At 37.9% G+C, this 24,585-nt stretch overlaps 1 protein-coding gene across 2 annotated transcripts in view; it reads left to right on the top strand.

The window, feature by feature from the left end:
- The window catches only part of PRMT8 (protein arginine methyltransferase 8), a 106,956-nt gene continuing 82,371 nt past the window's right edge, over positions 1-24,585 (top strand). For both annotated transcript variants that reach the window (XM_038132655.1, XM_038132661.1), the window contains exon 1: positions 1-148. The gene's annotated coding sequence lies outside the window, so the exon portion shown is untranslated. The remainder of the gene's footprint in view (positions 149-24,585) is intronic.

Genomic DNA, 24,585 nt, shown 5'->3' on the forward strand with positions numbered 1-24,585 from the left:
AGTAACATGTCCAGGAGATTTTCATTGGAATGCATTGTGTTGATTTAAAAATCCATCCTCTTGGATGTACCAGCATCTGAACTGGGAGGAGCACATGTGTGTTTTCCCTGCAGGTGCTTCAGGGGAACCTCTGTCTCTGAAGGATAATGTAAGTAATCCACCAGCTCCCTTAGGGCAAGTGAAAACTAGAGCTTTCAGAAAATGATGGCCTGGAAATATGGTTCTTGATTGAAATCAAAAATCAGATCAATTCCAGTGAAACACAACACAGAATCATAGAATTACAGAATCATACAATCATAGAATGTTAAGAGATTGAAATGGACCTGAAAGACCATGTATTCTCAACTCCTTTTTGTCCTCCACCACATCTTTGGGTCATTAGTTTAGCACTTTAGTCCTCATGCTGCTCATACAGCCTCTTCTTATGCCCGTGACTGATCCCTCCTCATTAGTCAGTTGTCTTGATTTAGACCAGCAAATGAATGTGGAATTGAAATGTTCTGGGTTTCAATACAATTTAAAGGTGAAAGGGTTTTGTGGACCTTGCACTTAACATTGGTGTCTCAGTTCCAGCAAAGCTCTAACATGTCATTTTGCAGTTGTAGAGATAGAGGGAACTCCTCAAATACAGCTGATAATTTGTTATAATGTACAAATCAGCTGAGAGGTTAGGAATATTTCCAGCAGGACAAATTTCCTAAGTTTTTAATTAATTCAGAAAACTATCCTGGCTTTGTGAGGCCTTTTCACTATTTTCTTGCCCCTGCACGAATGTTTTATTAACTTTCTAAGGACTATGAATTAAAACTCAGACAATTGCTTTCTACTTACTATATATTGTATGAGGTGTTACAAGTATGACACTCAAGAAAATTCTCTCAGGAGTAAGGCTAATCAAGAGCAGAAGCATCGCTTTAAAGATTACCAATATCACAGAGTCTGGAGTCAGGCAGACTTCTGCAGCAAGGTTCCTGTCTTGTCAGAGAGATTTCATGCAATGAAACTCTTGCAGAGAGGTTCATTTTAAGTAAGCAATTAGCGATTTTATACCTTTTTGGTGTAGATACATAAGTAGGCATAGGGCATGAGTGCCTGGAAGAGTTGTTGCTGACTCCTTTTTTTTCTTCAAGTCAGTTCTTTATCACAGTTTCTTTTTCCTGCGCCCACCAATTAGTTTGGTGGGTTTTTTGGGAGGTTTTTTTCATTTGTTTGTTTGGTTGGTTGTTTTGTTTTGTTTTGTTTGGGGGTTTGTTTTGATTTGTTTTTTCTTTAGGGTTTTTTGGGTTTTTGTTGGCTTTTATTTTTTTCTGAGAGTATCATGCTCTTATTTATCAGACTGTTCTCAAGAGAACTCTGTCATTGCAGAAGACATGTTCACCAGTGAAATGGATGATATATTTGCTAAAATACTCTTTGCTATGGAGAACTTTTGCTATTGTTACCTATCATTCTTCACTGCAGTGGCTGAAAATGATGATTGATGCTATCCTTCTCTTGTACAGCACAAGTTAACATTTTCAATAATGAGTTGGGCAGATGGACAGAGTCCACCCTCAGCAATTTTGCAGATGATATAAAACTGGGAGGACTGATTGATACACCTGTTGAGAGAAAGGGAACATCCTGTACATGGGAAAGAATAACCTCATGTACCAAAGTTGGAAATCAGAACAAGGTCTTCTTTGCAAGGTCTTCTTTCTCAGAACAAGGTCTTCTTTGCAAAACAAAAAGGGATGCAGGAGTCCTCAAGGAAAGGTTAAAGATGAGTCAGCAACATGCCCTTGCAGCAAATAAGTCCAACAGCATTTCTGACTGCACTGAGAAAAGTATTCCCAGATCAAGGAAGTCATTACCCCTATTATGCACCAGCAAGATCACATCTGAGATATGTATTCAGTTCTGGACTGCACAGCGCAAGAATTTAGGGACATGCTGGAGCAAGTCCAGCAAAGGGCCACTAAGATCATGAAGGGGCTGGAGCATCTTCCATAAGAGGAGAGGCTGAGACATCTGGGATTATTTAGCCTTAAAAAAGAAGGTTCAGGAAGAACCTTATTGATGGGTATGAATGTGTGAATAAAGAAAACAATATCAACTATTCTCAGTTGTGTAAGAGGCATAAATTCCATTCCAGAAAATTCTGTTTAAAAATAATCCCCCTCATTTTTGCTGTAAGGGTAGTCAAACATAGGAACAGGTTGCCTGGCTCTGTTGTACATCCCTTGAATATCTTTGGATATTGAATATCTTTGGAGATATTTCAAACCTGATTGAATACTGAGCAAGCTGCTCTAGCTGACTATTATTCAAGAGCAGAGGTCAGCCTAGACAATCTCCAGAGATTCCTTCCAACCTCAAGATATTCAGTGTGATTCCATAAATGGAATCTCAAAGCTGGAGAGTCTTAAATATTCTTTTAATTTTTGAGATGTTTGCATAAATAAATTATAATTTCTAAATTGACTCTCACACACCCAGGAAAGAGGAAGATATATTTTGCTGTACCAAATAAGTTGACTCTTGGTATCTGCATGACATTTCAACTATCCTTTTGGAAGTTGCTGTTCTGCTGCCTGCAGCACACTGAATTAAGATACATTAAAACAATACAATTTTTCCATTAAACTGTATAGGTTTATGATTGAGGTCCTGCTCTCCTAATACTCTTAATAGGTTGGAAGAAGCAAATCCTAGTCCTAGTCTCATAGGAATAGTTATATTACCTGCTGAAACTACCAGGAATATACATTCCATTTTCTGACTCTAAGGTCAACTAGGAGAGATTTTATGTGCCATTTTAGCTGCAAGACTGTACTTTCTGTCACTATTACTTCTATAAAAATGACACAGACCACTGCAAAGTAAAAACTTCACTTTTCCTTGACCCTGTAGACATACAAGCTGTCCTCAAATTTTGGAATCCATGCCTATCTCAGCCCAGACTACTTCAAGTGATAGGTCCCCCTCAAATCCTAATGCCAATTTACTTTTTATTTTCTCTTGAAGAAGCTAAACAGAAGAGACAGCTAAGTCTGTAATGGTCCTTCTGAAATGTCTGAGCTTGTGTAAATTAAATGCTTTCTAAGACACAACCTATTATACAAATCCCACTTAACAACCATTAAAGCTAAATTAATTCTAAGCAGGAAGAAGAATTATCCTGTGGGCCACCATTCATTCACTAAGCACCTCTCTCTTTCTTTACCTCTCTGTTTCTCTTCCTCATTTTTTTCCTCTTTAATCTTGTCAAAATGCCCGAGGAAAATAAAAACTGTTGAAAGTGTTTGTAGTTCCTACAGAGAACAGAGCTGTGAAGAGTTCATCTCACTACTTCCTGAAGCCAGTGTGTAGGAAACTAGGAAGGGTTTGAAGGAAAGATTCTGTGGGAATAGATATGAAAATTCTAGCTCAACCATTCTGATCCGTGCTATTCCCTATTTTTTGCACTGTCTCTTAAAAAATCCCTTTGGGCAGTTCACTCTTGAACACCTGCATGAAAAGAATCCCTCAACATAAAATTATTTTTGTTGCAGAGGCAAAGCGAGCGAGATAAGTGTTTGGCATGGGCTTCCAGAATCTGGAATGTTACCAGTAAGCACTGCACAGTTGACAGCTTTATGATGATATAATTGCTAAATGATAATGACTTCAACAGCTATGTCACAGACCAAATATTTTACACAATCTTATTCAGGTCATATTTATCTTAGTCCACACAATTCCAAGCCCCAGAGTATGTTTATAAGATTATTTCAAGCTCCATGACTTGGTTAACAGGAGCACAGTGAAGGTTGTTCACTAGACCTAATTGATTAAGGGTCTGGAGCTCCTCTGCATCTACTGAACTTAGTGAAAAGTAAATCCTTCCCCTCTGGGATGCATCTCATGATCTGCACCCCACATAAGGAGAGTATCCCATTCACAAAGTCTGGTACATAGTTTTACAGACACAGACTACTGCTAGTTCTGCTATGAATTTCACTGAAAAAAAGATTGACACAGTTTTTGACATTTTTCCCGGTCCTCCAAAGGATGGTATATTTTCTTAAATAAGACCACAGTTTTAATTCAATGCAGTTTCAGTCTTCAGGATAGGAGTAATCTTAAGGTATAAAAGCTATATCATGCATCAAGCCCTAGCATGCATCCTCAGTTGCAAGGCTAGTATTTAGAGCTAGTCTGTATTCTCTACAGGTAAGTTGTAGGTAACACTCTTAAAAGTCAGACGAAAAAGATACCGAAAGGCAATGCTTTGACGCAAGCCGTTTGTGAAGGAGACAAAACTTCCATTCGCAATTCTGCAAGTGCAGGTCAGTTAACAGTGGAATCAAGCTCAAGGGTATTTATTATTCCTGTCTGTCTCTATTGCTATATTAAGAGCTAGTGCTCATGGGACTTGGAAATATTATTCTTATTGGACAGCACAATTCTTTACAGCTCTGTATTGATTTCAAGGTTCTATAATTGGGTTTATATGGTATTGTAAACCAACACGTCAGGCAGAACTTCTGTTATTAGAGGTCCATAGGAAGTCATTGGCAGGAAGATGATACTTTAATCATTTTGACCAACACATTAATGTCTTTGGAATAAAAATACTCTCTGGATCACATCCTGTGATTTCAGAACTCTTTCTTATTTGAGTTGCTCTCACTGTTTGGGCTTTCACATGATGTTATTCTAGCCTTTTTTAAACTAAGAGTGATAATTATTAAATATTTTATTGTACAGCATACTGCAGCTTCAGGGCATACTGAAGGGCACTGCTATGATGTTTTATTGCAGTTGACAATGAATGTGGTAATGTTTTGGTGTGCTTGTCTCTGGAGTGTTTCCTTTGCATTCTGTTACCCTACTTATTTCCCCATTCCTGGATGCTAAATTGGATCTCTTTGTAACTGTAAACAAAACAAAATTTGAATCATGTGAAGGATTCTGGATGCTCTCTGAGTAGGATGGTGTTTTACTGGAATAGAAACTCATGTGGCTTCCTGCACAGCTGGATATAAGTAGTCAAAAATTATCTTGGCTTGCCCATACTCTTGGCAGGACATGAAACAAAATCTGCTCCCAAAACCGTTTATACATGTTAACATAGGACTGGGCCTGATCACAGAAACTCTAAGTCTGAAGGCTCCAAAAGCCTTCTGATCCAGAGGCAGACCATAGCAAGAGACGACTTAACTCAAAACCATCTAATTAAGAAAAGTTTGTCTTGCTATTAAATCTTTATTTTGAAGAAACTTATTTTACATAATTGTATTTCCACCTCTCCCAATAAAATGCACCTGCATGGTCAATGATTTTTTGGTGGAACTTACCACTTAGCCCCAGAGCTTGTTATTAGTAGTCACAGGCAGAGAGCATGCTTAGATGGGTAGTTTGCAATGTCTTGCATTCATAGCATGCATTTTACATTTGTCAAACTCAGAGCAGAAATTAGCCAAGTACACAGAGTCCTTTACTATAACTACTGCACATTATCCAGCTTTTGTCAGTGGTCAGTTCATGCTGTGTCCAGTCTTTATATGCTCCTACTGAATATTTATAAATATTCTTTAAGAACAACTTTTCATTCTCTTTTCTCAGTTTTCTGCTAGTTTTTTGCTGCATTTCATTTTTCTCTTTCTCAGAACAAGGTCTTCGACCTTTTACATGGTGATTCAATGACTTACTGTGGTTTTAAACAAGATGGACTCGTTCAGAGAATTCACAGAAACCTGAGACTTATGAAATTATTAATATGTACTGAATAATACTGTTGAGGCATCAAATACTTTTGCTGCAAGCTAGCCCCAGAGAGGAATGAGTTCAAGAACCCAAAAAAATGTTTGCTCTGGCTTTTTCTCGGTTAGCTATCTGAAAGCCATTGAATCTTACAGGCATGTCACACATGTGCTCTGGGTATCTTCTGAATTGTCTGGCTGACAAAGACAACTAAAACAGGGCTAAAGACCTTAGAAGTGAACATCAAATAAGATTTCTATTTCTCCTGTCATTGATGTTACTTAAGAATCATTCTGTTGATGCCATTGGTTTCCACAACAAATGGAGAATTTGGCTTCCCCATGACAAATATGGAAGAGAAGCTGACTTGGACCAAATAGCAGCAAAATCAAAGACCATTGTGTGTTAGCTCAGTTTTTCAGAGCTCAGGTATGCCTGGTGTCTTTTTCAGGCCTCAGATGAGAAGTTTTCATGGTATTTCCCCAGTTATGGAAGGTATTTTTTCACAAGCTCACACCAATTAAAAAAAAATCTCACTTTAATTTGCAAAACTGGGATATAATAAAACAACCTATTATGTCTCTCAGTCAGACATCTCTGTCAAGAGGATCTGATAGTCAGACAGATTGGATTATTGAGTCTCTTCCCTTGGCTGACTGTACTGTTCTTAGTTCAGGTAAGCAGTCTGGTCATGCTGATGTTAATGCCAGTGCAGAACACAAACATTGATAGTGAATGCAGACTTTCTTTCCATGTTTCCTTATTTTTAAAGCATGAAAAGATTACAAAGACAATATCCATGTTTACAAAAACAGATCATGATCTTCAGAGACAATGTACTTGCATATTTACATACCTGCTCACAGGTGTGTAACTGTGCACAGCTGCAGCTCTTCTGGGGAGCTGTCAGAGGCATCGTGTCTCAGGAGACAAAAAATGGCTCTGTCAAGGCACAAGATTTGCAGCCAACAGTGACCAGCAGAAACAGACTTTAACTATAAAGAACAAAAAAATACCACCCTAAAACTCCAACCAACCAAAACACCCCAAACTACCAAACCAAAACAGAAAGAGTTACAGGATTTCTAAATTTGTTTCCTTGATAAGCAGTGGCTTCGATTAATACATGTGGAGGGTTTAAGAAACAGAACTACAAAAGAGTTAAAAGCCCATGTATTTCTGGATGAAAGTCATCTTTAATCCAGGATGAGAGAAAAGTTGCAGGGCAGCTAGTAACTTTCCTTTGAGAAAGTCATTCTGTAGCTGTTAAATCTGAGGCTTCTTGCATCTCCTTTTGAAGCACCAGATACTGGCCTCAGGACCAGCCTACTACTTCTGTGTTATCCTTAGAATGTGATGAATTTTCTGCTTGGTTGTAGGGTTGAAAAGAAGTGAAGAAACATGCATTTACTTCCTTTACCATCCTAATTACAGCAAAAATATACTGTCTTTACTGACACCTTAGGTGTCAAAGTATGAGTTACAGACAAATAAAGGCCAAGCATATTTTGCTGCAAAATTGCATTTATTCTTGCTGCATTTATATGGATATTCCATGTTCAGTTTGCAGTGAAGGAAGATGAAAACCATCATGTTCTGCTTCAGATCCATTAACCCAGGGGATGTTTAGAAAACACCTGTACTTTGATCCTCTTCAAAACTCCAGACATCACTGCTAGGAATATTTTATGACTTCCAGAACTCCGTGTCTCTAGCATTGGCAGTTTGCATTTGCCTGGCCACATGAGATTAAAGGCATTCATCAGAAACAAAAGGATCAATTGGTGCCTTAGGTTTTCTTGGCAAGCGAAACAGAGAGCTCTCACTTAAAATTAAGCACATCACTAATGGGATATTCTCCTGGTGGCTTCAATATTTGTTTTCTTAATAGCTACTTTCTGGAGCCGAGAGAACTATCATACTTTTTATGCAGGGTTGTGCATTGAGGAGACTGTGCCTCCATGTCTTTGGCAAAGTATGTTTCCCCATGTGTATTGGTGTAGCTCTTTATTCCATGCTGCTGCTTCCTTCATTCAGGATGGTATGCTTAAAAACAAAAATTTCAGAACAGCTGTTTACTCCCTTTAATCCCTGCAGCATATCAACTAGACAGAAAGTGCCACGAGACTGATTCCCAAACTCCCTTGTGCTATACTTCAGAAGAATCAGGAAAGAATAGTACTGTATCCCCACACTCCCCTTTCTTTTTGTTTGGTAACATTTTCCTTTTCTTTAACAGGGTAAAAGAGGGATGCATAGCAAGTAGGAAAGTTTTTGCCACAAACTCATCTGAAAAAAGTCTAAGAAGTTCCCAAGCTTAGTTTTTTGCCTTGCTTGATTGCTCTATGTAGCTCAGCAGAAACCTGAAGCCAGCCCTGACTTCTAAGACCTGGGGGCTGACTATTACTTTTTATGCTTGGGTAATTCCTAATCAGGGCAGAGTGAAGTGCAAAGAGACAGGGGCTCAGAGAAAACATTTTAATGAAACACTGAAGCATTTATAAAATACTGGCATTGATAAAATTCAGTTTGCAGCGGTGAATTCCAAAAAGAATCAAAAACAAGGGATAAGGAGGGACAGCATGGGTGTCCTATGGATATAAGAAAATTGCATAGTCTACATTGCTGGGAATCTGCTGTAGGCCTTAATTTAATATAATGTACTAATTTAGTATTAATTAATGTTAGTAAATAGTACATTAGTAATACTTATTATTACTAATTAATAAATCAGTAATAATAAATTATTATTACTCACTACTGATTTTATACTAATTAATTTAGACTGCAGGCTTAAATTATTATAGAGTATTTATTATTTTTGTGGTAGTTCTAGCAATTGCTCCTTAGTAGGAGTGTTCCAAAGAACCAAAATGAAAACACAGGCTTGTATGAAAAAATCTTCTCAACCAACAACTGCTCTGGTGCAGTGCATGACAGATCTGGTGCCCAAGCTGTGCAGAATGCTGTGACACACAAATGTATGTTTGTTACATGAATATGATTATGAATATGTGATGAAAGACCAAAAGAAGAGTTTGTTTGAGAAGAAAAAGAAGCCTTTAAATGAATGGAGTACTAGAAATCTTGCATTATACTTCCTCTCTGGTCACTTGCTTGTTTGATCTACTGCCACCACAGAACTGCAGGGTTCTTCAGTTTATTCACCTGTAAAAAATTTATTTGTAAAAAATGTAATATTGTGTGCACATTGTGGTGCTCTTTTATTGCTTAGGTTTGCAGCAAACTTGGCTAGCTTGACCAATAAGGTAGCAGTCTACTCATACCATAAGTACTGCCAAATTTTTGTTTCTAATCTTTCCTTTTCCAGAGATCTTTATATACATGATTCCTAATAGGTAGAGGCATAATAAACCTTTATTGGATTGTTTTCTTTTGGAGCGCAAAGTTTAATTACACAGAATTCATGTTTTGCAGCAATTGAAATATGCTGAATATAGGTCTGAATATATACATATTATTCTAATGTAACTTCTTGAAAGTCTAGTGACTGAAAGGCAGCTGTCATAAAGCCATATAACTGATATTTTCCATCAACAATTGCCTACCTTTTTTTACTACCTTTATGTACTTCAGTTGCTTAAAAATCTTTTTATGTACCTTTATTGATGCTGATATGTGTTCATTATACTTTGAAGTCAATGCATGTGTTTTGGTATTCCTGCCTATTGAGTAGTATTCGTTCCTTGACCCAATAAAGTTGTAATATTATCATTTAAAAAGTGAGTTAGAATCAGCTGCCATAAATCCTCAGAATGTTTGTGATCCTCAGGATGTGAGTGCAATCAATCAGCAGTTCCAGCCAGCAGACTTTAATGAATCATATGCTTTGGTCTACTTTTGGTGGTTGTATAAGATACATTAATCAACAATCCGTGCATGTTTAGAAAATACTAGAATCAGCCAGCCTTTGCTTTGAGATTTTAATTTTTCACATTGCTTTGATGATTGCATCATTTGGTATAGAGGGTGGTTTGCTCATCATGGTCTGATGATTTGCTTATGATTTAATCAAGCACTAAATTCAGAGAGGAATGTGACTGCATCTGGCTTCCCTTACTATTTTTAAAGAGATGGGGGGCAGTCAGTATTCCAGGAACATGACAGCTTTGCAATCATAGTGCTTACATTTAAAGTTTTTGTAAAGAGGTTCATTATGTGAAGTGTTTATGCTAAGGATGATTATGAAATCAGTGGCGAATATGGGACTGGCATGTCCATTTATGAAGTCTTAATGGAACCCTGGACTACTCTTGCAATGCCCAGCACAGCAGAGTATCAAGAGAGTGGCAAGGGGGTCTTCTGAAAAACCTCATATGCCGTTTGACAAGCTGGTAGTGGAAGGTGTCTGCTCAGAGGAGAATAATTTCAGTGACTACTGTCAGAGAGAAAGGCACCCTGGCCTGACTGATATAGAGAAATATGTTCTTTAAGATCCTACAAGAATTTACAATTTCAGTATACAAGTTTTTAAAACCTTTCCAAAGGATTGGGAAAGAGTTTTTTGTGTTTGTATGAAATTTAAAAGTAATATGAGATTGTTTACAAAAAATCAGTGGTACTCTCTGCATGAAGAGCTATCTACAAAATATGTTAATGGTGAAAAAGAAATTCACTTAATAAGATTTTTGTTGAAAGGGTCTGGAACGTAATGTTGGCTTTATCACTGTTCATCACTTGCCAGTGTACCTTGCAGGTTCTTTATTTATTATCCTATTTAATACTTAATTTATGCCCAGTTTCCATTGCACATAGCAGCTAAAAGTTCAGATATCATTGATAATTTTTAAATTATGCGGTTCCAGAAATAATTTTCTAACTAATTATCACTCCTTTGGCTTCACCCATCAAGTGTGATCTAACTAAAATTACTACCTTGTCAAGATAAGAAAGACTGAACCATCCTTTCCTAATTCTCATGAACAAGCTGTGACATGTAAATTGTTACACATGATTCTCCTCTGACTGACAATAACATTCTCTGACAGAGTCTGTAAAAATGGATGGGCACAGTTTTAGTCACTTTGTCTCATGGTCTAGCATGTTGTCTTAAAATATAGCTTAAAATGGAATTTTGCTATGATACCAGGCCACGGACAGGGGTGTCTGAGGCTCATATATATCCTGGTTACTCTACAAAACTCTACCTCCCAGCAGCCTCATTATGTTGTATTATTGTAAGAGTCTTTCAGGTAGCAAATCTACTGTGATAAATGTCTATGTGAAGATGGTGATTTCTTGTTGAATGGACTTGTTCCCTGTGTATATTCCTTTCCTCCCTGTTTTTACTGAAACACTTCTTGTTGCTGGTTTTTATCTCTGTTTGTCTTTCAAAGCCGGAAGAGAGCAATGAGAAGACTTGGAAAGAGTGATGATATGCTTTCTTTCATGTTATCAGTCTTTTTGACCTAGTAGAAAATCACTTACTGCAGAAACTAAATAGAATTCCCTGGGAGTTGTTAAAAGCATGGGACTGAGGTAGTACATTTGTAAAGGAAGAAAGGGAATTAGTCACTTTGTGTAACTTACTAGCACTAGTAGGTAGACATGCTGAAGCCTCAGGCCACAAGTTTTAAACTTTTTCCTAAATATGCTGAGCTTTTCTATCTACTTAGGTAAAGGGATGCTCCACAGCTAGTTCACAGTGGAAGATAAGGAAGCCAGAAAAGTCACTAACTCTATCAGCAGAGGCTGCAGCCTTAGAGACAGGAGGAGAAATAGTCTGCCTAGAGACAGTGAAGACAACCAGCAGAGAACAAGAAGACCTCTGACCCTAACACAAATATTGGACCAAACTCTCACATGAGGGGTGGGAAACTTAGTTTGTAACAGTATAATTCCTATGGATTCCTTTGTTTGGGGTACTCAGCTTGAGCCAATCCTATTGTTGTACCACTCAAATATTGAATTATTTCTTCCTGGTATCAGACATCTGAGACTCTGCTGTGGGAAACCTACAGTGAAGACATTTCTTTAACACATTTACATAGATTCCAGTGAGCATCCTAATTTATTCTGCAGAATCTTATTGCTTGTGGCAATAGAAAGGAAACTCAGTTTGGCTCAGTCTCCAGATCATATTTCAAGGAATGACACATAAACTCTAAGCAAAAGCTATTTTGACTATTCTTTCACCTAAAGCTTAATCTTGGTACTTGATAATTTTTTGTGCAGTTAGAATATAACCAAGCTTTATGAACAATAGTTCAAACGATGAATTCTTGTTAATATTGGTTAATGTATCATATTACCAATAAAAATACCCCTTTATAGAGTCCAAGAGAGAAGTCCATACCTTTGCAACCCGTTCTGCTTGGGAATGGAAAAGCAAAAGAACATTCTAGAAGAATGACATGGGTTCACAGAATCACAGAATGGGTCAGTTTGGAAGGTACAGCAGTGGATAATCTGGTCAAAACCCCCTGCTTAAACAGATGGCACAGGATTGCATCCAGGTTGTTCTGGAATATCTCCAGTGAGGGAGATTCCACAGCCTCTCTGAGCAATCAAATGCTCAGTCACCCGCACAGCAAAGTTCTTCCTCATGTTCAGGTGGAATTTCCTCTGCAGGCAGCTCACTCTTGGACACATCTTGTAGTGGAAATTACCCATTTTGTTCCTGCCCATACAAGCTTCTAATAGACAAAAAGAAGAGCAAAAGGTTTTTTGGGATTTTTGGAGGGGTTGATTTTTTTTTTTTTTTTTGGTTTTTTGGGGATTTTTTGTTGTTGTTTTTTGGGTTTTGTTTTGTTTTGTTTTGTTCTGACTTCATGATTCATGCCTGAAAACTTTCTCACATATGGTGAATTTTCTATACCTTGTGGTGAAAACAGTGCTCCATCTGTGAGAGAGCACAGGGAGAGTGGTGACAGGAAGTAGCTATCTGTTTACTGTCACTGTTGGCAGTATAAATTGTAAAGGTCTCTGAGCCCTGCAAGGAGTGTTTTAGCAGTTTGCTTAACTATGACCAACAAAAGAATGAGATACCAAATCAGCAGAGCTAAAAAAAGAAAAATAGCAATATTAGCAAGTATTGCTGCTACTGGAAATGGCCTTAATTTGCATCAGGGGAGGTTTAGATTAGATATTCAGAAAAAAAAAAAAGAAAAACAAAACTTCACCAAAAGGGTTGTAAAGCACTGGAAGAGACTTCCCATAGAACTGCTGAAGTCGCCAACACTGGAAGTGTTCAAAAAATGTGTGGATACAGCAGTTGAGAACATGTTTTAATAGTCAACATGGTGGTGGGGCTGGGTAGGACTTGATGGTCCCAAAGGTCTTTTCCAACCTTTATGGTTCTATGATTCTATGATTCTAAGAACCAGGATTTTGAGCATGGTAACAGACAAAATGAGGTGATTTCAGCATATGGGACAGCAGCAAGGAACACCAGTCTTTTCCCTGTGATCTCTCTTCAAGGAAAACATCTTGTTTCTACCACGGTTTCTATATAAGCTTGCATCAGAACTGCTTCTGATAGGGAGCTGGAACATCACATGGTCAACACATCTCACAGAGAGCAACTGTCAATTGTTAGTGTGTGATATTCAGCTCAGTGCCACCCTCATAATTCAAAAAATGCTTATGTGTTCTTCTCAAGTACCTCATCCTTGCTGGATGAACTACTGTGTGAAGATGGCAACAGGCTGACTCCAGAAAGACTCAGCTTTCTTGGCATCTTAGAGGCCTTTTAGTCAGTACTGGACGTTGAATGTGTTGAGAGAAAGCAGTTGTATTGTGTCAGTGAATCATCTACAAGGAACTGCAGCTCTAGGCCAAGAATCCAGAATCCACTTTTCAATTTGATATGCAATAACACAAATCATACATGGAAAAACCCTAGACCATGAGGATTACTCCATTCTTCAATGTTACAGCACTGTTCTCTGCAGTATACTTCCTATTACTGTTTTTGGTACTGCTGATCATTATTTATTGACTTGCAAGGATTTTAAGTATTAGATTAAATTGCCGTTCTTTACTCATCTCTGCCCAATCCCAAAGGCTGCTGATTGCAGCTATGCTCTTTTCTAATTCCTTTAAGTTATTCCTATGATGTGCAGTGTTCAGCTTTATTATGTTATTAATTAAATGTCTTCAGTTACTCAGCAACACCACAGTAGTGTATGGCATTTTGTAAATGAATTCTTGTCCTGGTTTCATATGGGAAAGAGTTCATTTTCCTCTCAGCAGCTGGCACAGTGCCGTTTTTTGGGTTTGTATGAGAAAAACATTGATAACACACTGATTTTTCAGTTGTTGCTGTGTGGTGTTTACTCTAAATCTAGAACTTTACTGCTTCCCATGCTCTGCCAGCGACGAGATGCACAAGAAGCTGGGAAGGAATATGGCCAGGACGGCTGACCTGAATTGGCCAAAAGGATGTTCCACACCATTCATGCTCAGCATATAAACTAGGAAAAGCTGGCCAGGAGCTGTTGATTGCTGCCCAGGGATGGGCTGGGCATCCGTCAGGAAGTGGTGAATGATTGCATTATGCATCACTTGTAGTATATTTAAATTTCATTGTGTTCCAGTTATAAAACTTTTCCTGTCTTATTTTTTCTTGATCCTCCTCCCCCAGGGGGAAGCTGGGGTCAAGGCAGCTGGGCTGTGAGAGATCAGCTATGTGGTACCTTGTTGCTGGCTAGGGTTAAACCACAATAGTTTTGTATGTTAAACACATCCTGCTTTCATACCCTCCGCAGTGAATATAAACCATGATGTTTCCCAGTTCAGTCCCTATGAAATGAAAGCAGTTGCTAAGGTAGTCAACTCAAAAGAAGCTTTTAAAAGGTAAAGATTTTTAGGACAGGAATATTTTTAGGTTTTTTCCTTTTTTCCTTTTCTCTTTCTTTTCTTCATCTGGTTTTGTTTTTCTGAAAAGGTATATCTTTTCAGAGATTAATGTAATCAAAATAAAGAACAATGTTTTGTTCAATTTCAGCCTTTTTCTGTAGGCATTTTGAACAGAACTATTGCATCATTGAATGGCTGAAGCTAAAGACTGACTCACTGCCCTGTTTTTATTGTCTAAGCTGAGTGCTATGAAAATAGTAAATGCTTGGTGTTGACACTAAAAAAAAACTGTTTAAAAAATCACCCTTTTTTTTTTGCCCCAAACTCATCTTAAGGTATTATTAAAATTATCAGATTCCATTTTGATTATGGTAGCACAATGGTATTTGTTATTCCTACCCTGCTTCTGTAGAGTTTCCATTCAACAATATTTAGTGTCCCTACATGTTGCTGGCAGAGTTTGCTATTTAGTTGTGATGTGTATTGGCACCATCCTGGAGAACTTGTGTCTTCTTTAACTAGAATATTCTCTGAGTTCGTTATTTTTTTTAATCAGCTATAAGACATTTTAATATAAATGTATTATGGTCATCATGGTCCCTTCATGGTCCCTTCATGCATATGCCTTCTTTATACATAGCCTAAAACCTTTAGCAGTGATAGACCATACCATGCTACAGAGGATATTAAAAAAAATAGTAATGGATTGGATTCCTAGCATTGCTATTCCAGTTCACATCATTGAGGCTGTGACCAAGGGTCTTTTCAGATATCTTTAAAGGTAAATTCAGCCATATTTTATATGAGAGCTTTTTAATACAGTTTTTTTCTTCCCTTTGCTTTAAAGATCCCTATTTCTGGAAACTCACTGAAATTTTCTTAAACTTTCTTTACTGTTTAAATTACCATATTTTTGGCTATAGATTGCATTTAAGCACAATTCTACTGTAATGTTGAGGGAGAACAGGTTGTTTGCCTTTTAGATTTGCTTTTTTTATTGGCTTTTTTTTGCTCTTGGGAGAAGTATTTTCAGATATTTGCCTAATTTGCTCTCTTTGACCTGTTCTGACTTAAGCAGAAGTTTTTGCCAGAAAGAGCCAAAATTTGTTCACCTTTAATTTCAGCTTAAATCACGCTACCAGAACTTTGTGTAAGTTGAATTGAAAAAACTCACTTTTCACTTTGGGAAGATTAAAAGACTGAGCAGAGAATAATGGAGATAATCAAGGGGTGAATCTCTATAGTTCACATTGCATAGGTAGTTGGAGTACTTGCATCTTACCCAGTTTTTAGTTAAAGATGAGAGTACAATCTGAATTAAAGAACCTTGCTGAGATGTCAATTCTAGGTATTTTCTGTATCTTACTATAACAAATGTATATAAATGTATATATATATACACCTTTGTATAATGTTATAATCAGCGAAAGATGTTTGAGAATCTGGATGGGGCCTCTTTAACAGCAACAGCACCAACCAAAGAATTTTTTTTTCCTAGAGGCCAATTGCATTCACACCAACAAATGATAGAAAATGATTGAGAATTAGTTTATGTCTTCATAGATCCAGGTTTGACTGAAGTCAGTGGAAAAACACATGACTTTTAGGGAAGTCAGTATTTTAAAATAATGTTTAGTCAAATTTGTCAGATTTTTAAGACCAGGAGGAACCAATAAAATCTTTTGTGGTCTACTCCACAATGCAGAAAAACTTATTCCCTGTAAAACTTATTTCCCTGATATCTTCACTGAATCTGTTCTGATTGCTCTTACAAGTATATTTGATAGGATGATGCGAAGTAGTTTAGCTGTTGCGCAAGAATGAATAACATCTAGACTCCTGGCTGAATTGTGTGGCTTCTGCAAGGCTACAGGACAGGAATAAAAGTTGTAAAGGCATATTTTTGTCTTCAAGGTAAATAGATCTGACTCTGAATAAACACGGCAATCAAATCTGTTGAGTAGGAAGGTGCAATTTTTATGTAATCACTTTTGGAATAGAACTTCCAATATTCTATCCAGTTATCCAGTTTTTAGTTAAGTGAGTACAATCTGACTTTAAGTAGCTAATGTCCATTTAAATAATTTTCTATAAAATATTTCATTCAACATTCCCGCTTGAACTTTCAATACAAACATGAGTGCTGTCCTCATATCTCCTTGTTCTTAGAGTAAGATTTAAATTTTAGTGTCACCTTCTTTAGGGTTTCTCCACTTCAGCACTGTTATCTCTTCCTGATCACTTCTCAAGACTCTGCATCTCTTGAGTCTAATGTGAAGTGTGTATCTTTCCTCTTTCTTTATCAATTTGTTTGGCTTGCTCTCTGGTTTTTGTTTGCCCACTGAAGATGCACGATGTCTTTCAAACAACACATAACTCATGCAGAACAACAAACTGCCATTGAGATTGAGAGCATTGTGTTCTTAAAGTACTCTTTGCACTTGCACTCTGATCTCTGTGCCTTAGATCAGAAGTTAAAAACCAGAGTGCACCACTGCATGCAATTCTTCTTCTTTCCCGCTACATTTGATGGGTAAAAACTGTTCATGTTTAACTTTTGGGCATTTATTTTGTTCAAGTGTACAACTCTCAAAGAGATAGCAGATTCCTCTTTGGAATCTGCTTGTCTGCCTCATTTCTCTACACTTGGTTGACTTCACCTGTTTTCTATTAACTCCAACATTAACTAAATTTCATAATCTAATTTGCATAAACTGTCAATGGAGTTTTAGCTTTTCCCTCACAAAATTAAACATAAAGCTCTTGTCCATAACTTCTAGGCTGTTTTCAGGCTTTTACATGGACCCAAATAAATTTCCTTACTCCTAACTTTGCCAATACGTGCAGGGATACCTGGGTGAATTTTCTCTAGTTTTCTGACAGTGCAACTCTTACTAGGAATTGAAAGATCCTTTGTTCTGTAGTTGGTGAATTTCAGCACAGAAACCAATTTTAACACCTCCTACCTTCACTATAAACAGCCCAAAACTTTCTTGCACCAAATATCAAATTAGGATTTTTTTTAAAATCTTAAAAAATTAGTCAGTGGCTTAGTTAGCAAAGATATTTAAATTTTCACAGTATTTATTTTCCAGAAAATTCTCATAAAGTTTTGGATTGGGTTGGTTTTAGTTTAGTTTTTGGTGTGAAATTTCAAAGACATGCAGTGAATTTGTATTTAACTGATGTTTCCCATGTGCAGGATAACAGTGACAGTAGAAAGGAAGAGGAAATGGCAGAATATTGCAATCAACATGTAGTTGTTGGTTGTACAGTAAATTCTGGTTTGTTTCCAGTGTATTTTTCCTGGAAAAGGCCACCAAAAACCCTCATACATGTCCCACATGACCTCGTCTTTTATCAGCTGTTGAAGTGTAGGGGCTGCCTTGCTTAGAGACAAGGTGTCACTGCTCATTGTTAATCTTTCACAATGTGAGCTGATATCTCTAAATCCCTTAAAGCTTAAGTGGGAACTCGGTGTTGAACATCCGGGCAGAGTGGTGATGTTCAGGCAGACGGGGATATTTGTCCTGTTTTCAGCTGGGGTGGAGTTATTTTCTTAGTAGGTGGCACAGTGTCATGTTTTGAATTTAGTATGAGAATAAAGTTGATAACACACTGATGTTTTCATTGTTGCTAAGAAGAGCTTACTCTAAATCAAGGACTTTTCCATTTCCCATCGTCTGTCAGTGAGCAGATGCACAAGAAGTTGGGAGGGAGCATGGCCAGGACAGCTGACACAAACTGGCCTGGGGGATATTCTGTACTAGAGAACATCATGCCCAGTACATACACTGGGGAGAGTTTTGCCAGAAGCCACCAAATGCTGCACAGGTGTAGGCTGGGGAGTCAGTGGGTGGTGAATATTGTGCTTCACTTGAGTTTTTTGGATTTTAATTTGCTTTCTCCTTTTCCTTTTTAAATTATTTTTGCCATGACTATTATTATTAAACTGCTCTTTTCTCAACCCACAGATTTTATGTTTTTCCAATTCCCTTCTTTATTTCGTTGTGGGTGGGAGAAGTGTGAGCATGTGGCTGTGTAGTACTTAGTTGCCAGCAGGGGTTAAACCATGACAGTCCTTCTTGGTGCCCAGTGTGGGGCAAAAAGAGCTGAGGAAACAAGAGATCTGACCAGAGCATATTAAAACAAAATTATTTTAAGAATTCATTTTATTAGTTCAATAGTCACTGGCCATACTGCTGATTTATTTGCTCTCAGAATTTCTGCATGTGTGTTCAAATAATACTTCACTTGATGTGTGTGTTCCCTGTTGTGCTGTCTATCCTTCTCATTCTGGGCCGAGTTTGTCATTTTGTTGTTCTATCCAATACTGGCTTATGATTAGGTAGAATCACTGGTTGTGAAACTAAGCTGGTACATGTGATTGGTGTGCTCAGCATTGCTGTCACCTCTGTGTTTCGGGAGCCATCTATTGGGAACTATTAATAACTACACTTTCCATCTTTTCTCCTTGCAGAGACAACCTAGGGGACAAACTTCCTTCCTTCCTTCCTTCCTTCCTTCCTTCCTTCCTTCCTTCCTTCCTTCCTTCCTTCCTTCCTTCCTTCCTTCCTTCCTTCCTTCCTTCCTTCCTTCCTTCCTTCCTTCCTTCCTTCCTTCCTTCCTTCCTTCCTTCCTTCCTTCCTTCCTTCCTTCCTTCCTTCCTTCCTTCCTTCCTTCCTTCCTTCCTTCCTTCCTTCCTTCCTTCCTTCCCCCCCTCCAGGCTGTTTAGTGTAATGTGTGGGATTTTTAAAGGTATTGAATATCCTTTGAATTACCTCAAAACAAACCTGTTCCTTCTTCTAGGATACAGCCTACTGTTGAATTCAGTTCAGATCTTATTTAGGGTTAAGCAAATGCCTGTAACATGTTACTCCAGAAAGAACTCCAGACCATGGACTCACATCCAACAGAACCTTATAGATCCCTGGTCCAAAGAAAGGGGTATTGAGTGGTATATCACATCCCCTCTCATGCACCAGCCTCTGGAAAAATTGAATGATGCAATGGACTGTTAAAGGCTACACTGAAAGCAATGGATGGGGGGAACTCTCAAACTTTGGGTTACACATTTGGCAAAGGCAACCTGGTTAGTCAACACTAGGCAATCTGCCAATTAATCTGGCCCTGCCCAAATTTTTATGACCGTAGAATGGGATATAGTTGCTGTAGTGGACATAAAAAATACTCCGGGGAAAACAGTCTGGGTTATTCCTGCCTCAGGCAAAGGCTGATCCATCCATAGGATTGCTTTTACTCAGGAGCCTGAGTGCCCTTGGTGGGTAAAGTGGGAGGATGGGGAAGTCTCAGTGTCTGCCTCAGGGGGATTTGATTTGGGGTAAGAATAGCCAATCAATTAAATTACATTTTGTTAATTGCTAGATAGCAGTTATATTATCACATGTGCAGTGGCTGTATGCTCATCACACTGGGATTTGAGCCCCACTTAGTTTTGATTGCCACATCAATGAAAACTGAATTTTGATGAAACTGGACAAGCACAGCAGTGATGGAATCAGAGCTGACTTCAACATGCAACAATTCACACACCATCTTTGTTGCCATGAAAGATCGTTGTGACAGATGGAGCCCGATTTCATGGACTAAATGAACTCAATAAACGGTCCATACACTAAGAGAATATATCTATGTGCATATACCCAAAACCAGAAAAGATGATAGATAGGAAGTGTGGCATGACATACATTATATGGAACAAGTGATGTAGTACAAGTTTTAGATGGGATAGAACTATTTTCTTCTTAGTAGCTGGCACAGTGCTGTGTCATGGATTTAGTGTGAAATAATGTTGATAACACACTGATGTTTCAGTTGTTGCTAAGTAGTGCTTACTCTAAATCAAGACCTTTTCAATTTCTCATACTCTGCCAGCAAGCAGGTACAAAAGAAGCTGGGAGGGAGCATGGCCAGGACAGCTGACCTGAACTGGCCAAAGACATTCCATATGATGCAATGTTGTTCTCAGTATTTAAATAGAGGGGAGTTGGCTGTGATCCACCAACTGCTGCTCAGGGATGGGCTGGGCATTGGTCAGTGGGTGGTGAGTGACTGTATTGTGCATCACTTGTTTTCCTTTTTCCCTTTTTAAATTATTATTATTATTATCATCATCATCATCATCATCATCATCATCATCATCATCATCGTCATCTTTTACTTTATTTCAATAATTAAAGCATTCTTAACCTGTGAATTTTACCTTTTTCTACTTCCCCATCCCATCCTGATGAGGGCAGAGGGGGGAGCATGTGGCTGTGTGATACTGAGCGGCTGGAACTAAAACACAGCAGTATTCTAGACATGGAAGCAGGGAAACACAGGATAAAGAACTGAGGACACAGCAGTGCAAGGTGAGGGTGAATAAGGTTAATTAATCTTTTGGGTGAGTTGAGTGGCAGTGACAGGAATATGGGTTTGGATTTCTGTTTAGGAGGTGTAAAAACATGTGATGTAACAGTTTGGAACTGGTAAGATAGGAGATATAGGATAACACAGTATTTCCAGTGAAATTTGTACTTCTGCCCTCTCAAAGGGACATAAAATCAGGAGTGATCTGTAAGATCATCTTAGAGACAGCAGTGTGTCTTTGGAATATGGTGGTGCACATTTCTCAGGAATTATTTAGTCACCCCAAAATAGCACGTATATCTAGAGGCATGCAATAAAAACAATGGGAAGTTGAGGACCACAGGCTGAATATTCCTTTATGAGAAGGAGTTAACCTGCTAGACCCACTTGGCTTAGAAGACAGAATTGTAGAAGGAGTTGTGAAACCACAGTGTTTATTACAATAAACTTGGAAGGAGGATTTGGAAGGATTCTTGTTTTCGTGATAAAATTTCAATAGCACAGCTAACTGATTAATTAATTAGTATTTATGAGTGTCCTTATCCAAGCATATGTGGCATACCAAGAATATTTGGTGCAAGAACATAATGCAGGATTGGGAACAGTTATGAAAGAAATATTGATGTTGAAGGGGGAAGTGATAACTAAAAATGTACTGTTGTGGTATAACCCGGGTAGGCAGCTAAGCACCACCCAGCCACACGCTCACTCCCCTGCAGTGGGATGGGGGAGATGAACGGAAGGGTAGAAGTGTGAAAACTCATGGGCTGAGATAAAGATGGCTTAATAGGTAAAGCAAAGGCTGCATGCACAGCAAAAATAAGGAGTTCATTCATTACTTCCCATCAACAGGGAAATATTTTGCTGTCTCCAGGCAAGCAGTGCTCCATCATGCATAATGGGAAGACAAATGTCAACACTCTGATCTTTCCCCTTTCTCCTTCTTTCCCTAGCTCTTACTGCTCAGCATGATGCCATATGGTATGGACATCCCTTTGGTCATTGGGGTCAGCTGTCCTGGCTCTGTCCTATCCCAACTTCTTCCACACTTTCAACCTACTCATGGGCAGGGCCGTATGAGAAACAAAAGAAGCCTCAATATTGTGTAATTTCTACTCAGCAATATTGAAAACTTCGGTGTATTATTGACACTGTTTTGATCAAAAATCCAAAGCATGGCAACATAACCTATTATGAGGAAAATTAACTCTCCCTTAGCCCAAGCAATGAGAAATTACAAAATTTTAATCTTATTAGTTGTTAGTGGAACATCTGCAAATAGTGAATATGCATAAAAATCATGGACTTTTCTTCTAGCACTTCCTCAAGACTAAAATTCTTCTCCCATTCCAAAAGGAGAAATAGACAAACAGATTTTGCATTTCTATCAGAGATATTAACTATTGACCAAACCTAGTCTGCTGCTTGTTTTTATCAAAGAGAACTGTTATACTGTACCTTGGAGCTCTTTGGATCATGCTAACTTTAGATATATTGTCTAGCTGCAGATGGTTCATTTTATTTAGAATGCAGAAATAGAAGGCATTCATTTAAATGCAAATTTGCCACTATGTCCTATGGAATTTCCTCTCACTGAACAGTGTTTTTGTAACTGGAAAAATACTGACACTCATGTATGCCTGCCCCTATTTTCCTGCAGTAAAGTGCAAGAGCTGTTAACCATTATAATTTGTGAAAAACAACTGCCAAAAATAAATCTTACATTAAACATCTTGACATACTGATGTATGAGTGGGGGATATCTGCCCAGCTTAATGTTTCAATTAAAGCAGAACATTAGAATATTACCTTTTTGTAGAATCAAAAATTCACATTCTCTGGATTTTTCTTGACTGATGCAGAGGTTTTTGAAAGATGATAACCAAATTTAATATTTCATGACAGATAATTTGCATATTTTCAAAGTCCCACCTTCTCACAGTTGTCAAATCTTTCATGTTTCTTTCAAGCAATGTCATGAGTCTCATTGCTTTAATAAATATTAACCAGATTACATCACATCATTTGTTTCCCCGTTCATGTGGTATCAGCATTGAAAAATGAATCTCTGAACCTCAAGTTATTGTGACATTAATGTTTTAAAAGAGAGTAACTGGGTGTTTGTTTTGTTGGTTTCATCTGTATTGGGTTGCTTGTTTGGTTTATCTTATTTTGTTTTTTCATTTGAAACAGGAATCAGGAGGCAGCTAACAGCTTTTGGACAAGTATGATCAGTATCACGTGATGTCAATGTTGCTTCAAGCTTCACTTTTCTCTTACACAGTCTATAAAAAATCCCCTTATGTATTCTACAAAACTATGCAAGAATGAAGCAAACTTACTCATGAAATGTCTATCTGGTTGTGCGGTGGCCTAGGTTCTGATCTTACACTCACTATGAAATGCTTATTTTGTTTATTTGCTTAGTTTGGTTTAATTTCAATCGCATAAGATTCCTTACTTATTGAACAAACTGCGGCACCTAGTCCTGCAGATAAACCTTAACATACCACTCTAGTCAAAGCTACACTGGGCCTGGAATCTAAGCATATATTTATGAACTTTGCAGAATTATAGCCCATAATTGTGTAAGAAATTATACTTTGAAAAATGCTGTTCAGTATTACATTCTTTCATCGCTTTCCCTTTATATCATATTTCAAGCATACAATCAATTTGCTGTCCAAAAAATCTTTTAGGTATCACTTGTTAATATAGTTTGCTTGGTTTCTGTGACCATGGAGTATTTGTAAGGAGTAATGATATTTTTAAAAATGCCCCAGCTTTGTTCTGAGAATTAAATAGCACAGAATGCAATAAATCATACACAAATTCAAATTCAAGGTGTTAAGATTAGCTAGATGTTCTCCAAGTGTTCCCCATTTTCCCCTTTCTGTTTTTTCTTCTTTACTGTAAAGTCCTTTTCTTTGACCCGTGAACTCCTCTTGTTTGATTTTTTTGAGCCATGTCCCGAAGGATTTTTGATATAAATGTTCTAAACTCCCTTTCTGACATCAGTAGCAAATGTAATAAATGAAGCAGACATTTTGACACCAAAACTTTGCTACTTCTCCAGAGATGTTTTCCTCTACCACTCCTCAGTGTGGATCAGAAAGGCCACACACACTCTAGTAACCTCCCAGGTTCTCCCTCACACTGCTAAGAATGGAAGGAATCTCTCTCCTCTGCCAGCACATGTGTCTTTTGACTCTCTCTGAGTCTACCATGCACAGCTTTAGAGCAGTCAGTGAAGGAGTAGCACATGCTGTACAAAACACTCATTCTATTGTTATCTGAGCAAGCTACGCAAATACATCGGTGTACCTGTTTATGCTTATTATTTATTCTAAATTTTTACTGAGGAAGATCAGATTATATTAGTGCACATTGTCCCCAGGTAAGAGAAAGCCCATGCTCTGATGAATTTACAGTCAAAATAGACAAACCAGGGTGGGGAACAGAAGAACACACTTTTAGCATATGAACACAACAATCCTCCTACAAAATCCACATCTACACCTCCTTCTCTTATTTTGTACAGCACATACTGTGTCACGTGTTAATCTGTGACAGTGCCATCATTGCTCTGAACACAAAATCAAGCACCAACCAAGATAAAGATTTCACCATTATCTTACAAGCACCTGTTTGCTTAATTAGGTG

The sequence above is a fragment of the Motacilla alba genome, chromosome 1, assembly GCF_015832195.1.
Source record: "Motacilla alba alba isolate MOTALB_02 chromosome 1, Motacilla_alba_V1.0_pri, whole genome shotgun sequence".
Taxonomy (NCBI): domain Eukaryota; kingdom Metazoa; phylum Chordata; class Aves; order Passeriformes; family Motacillidae; genus Motacilla; species Motacilla alba.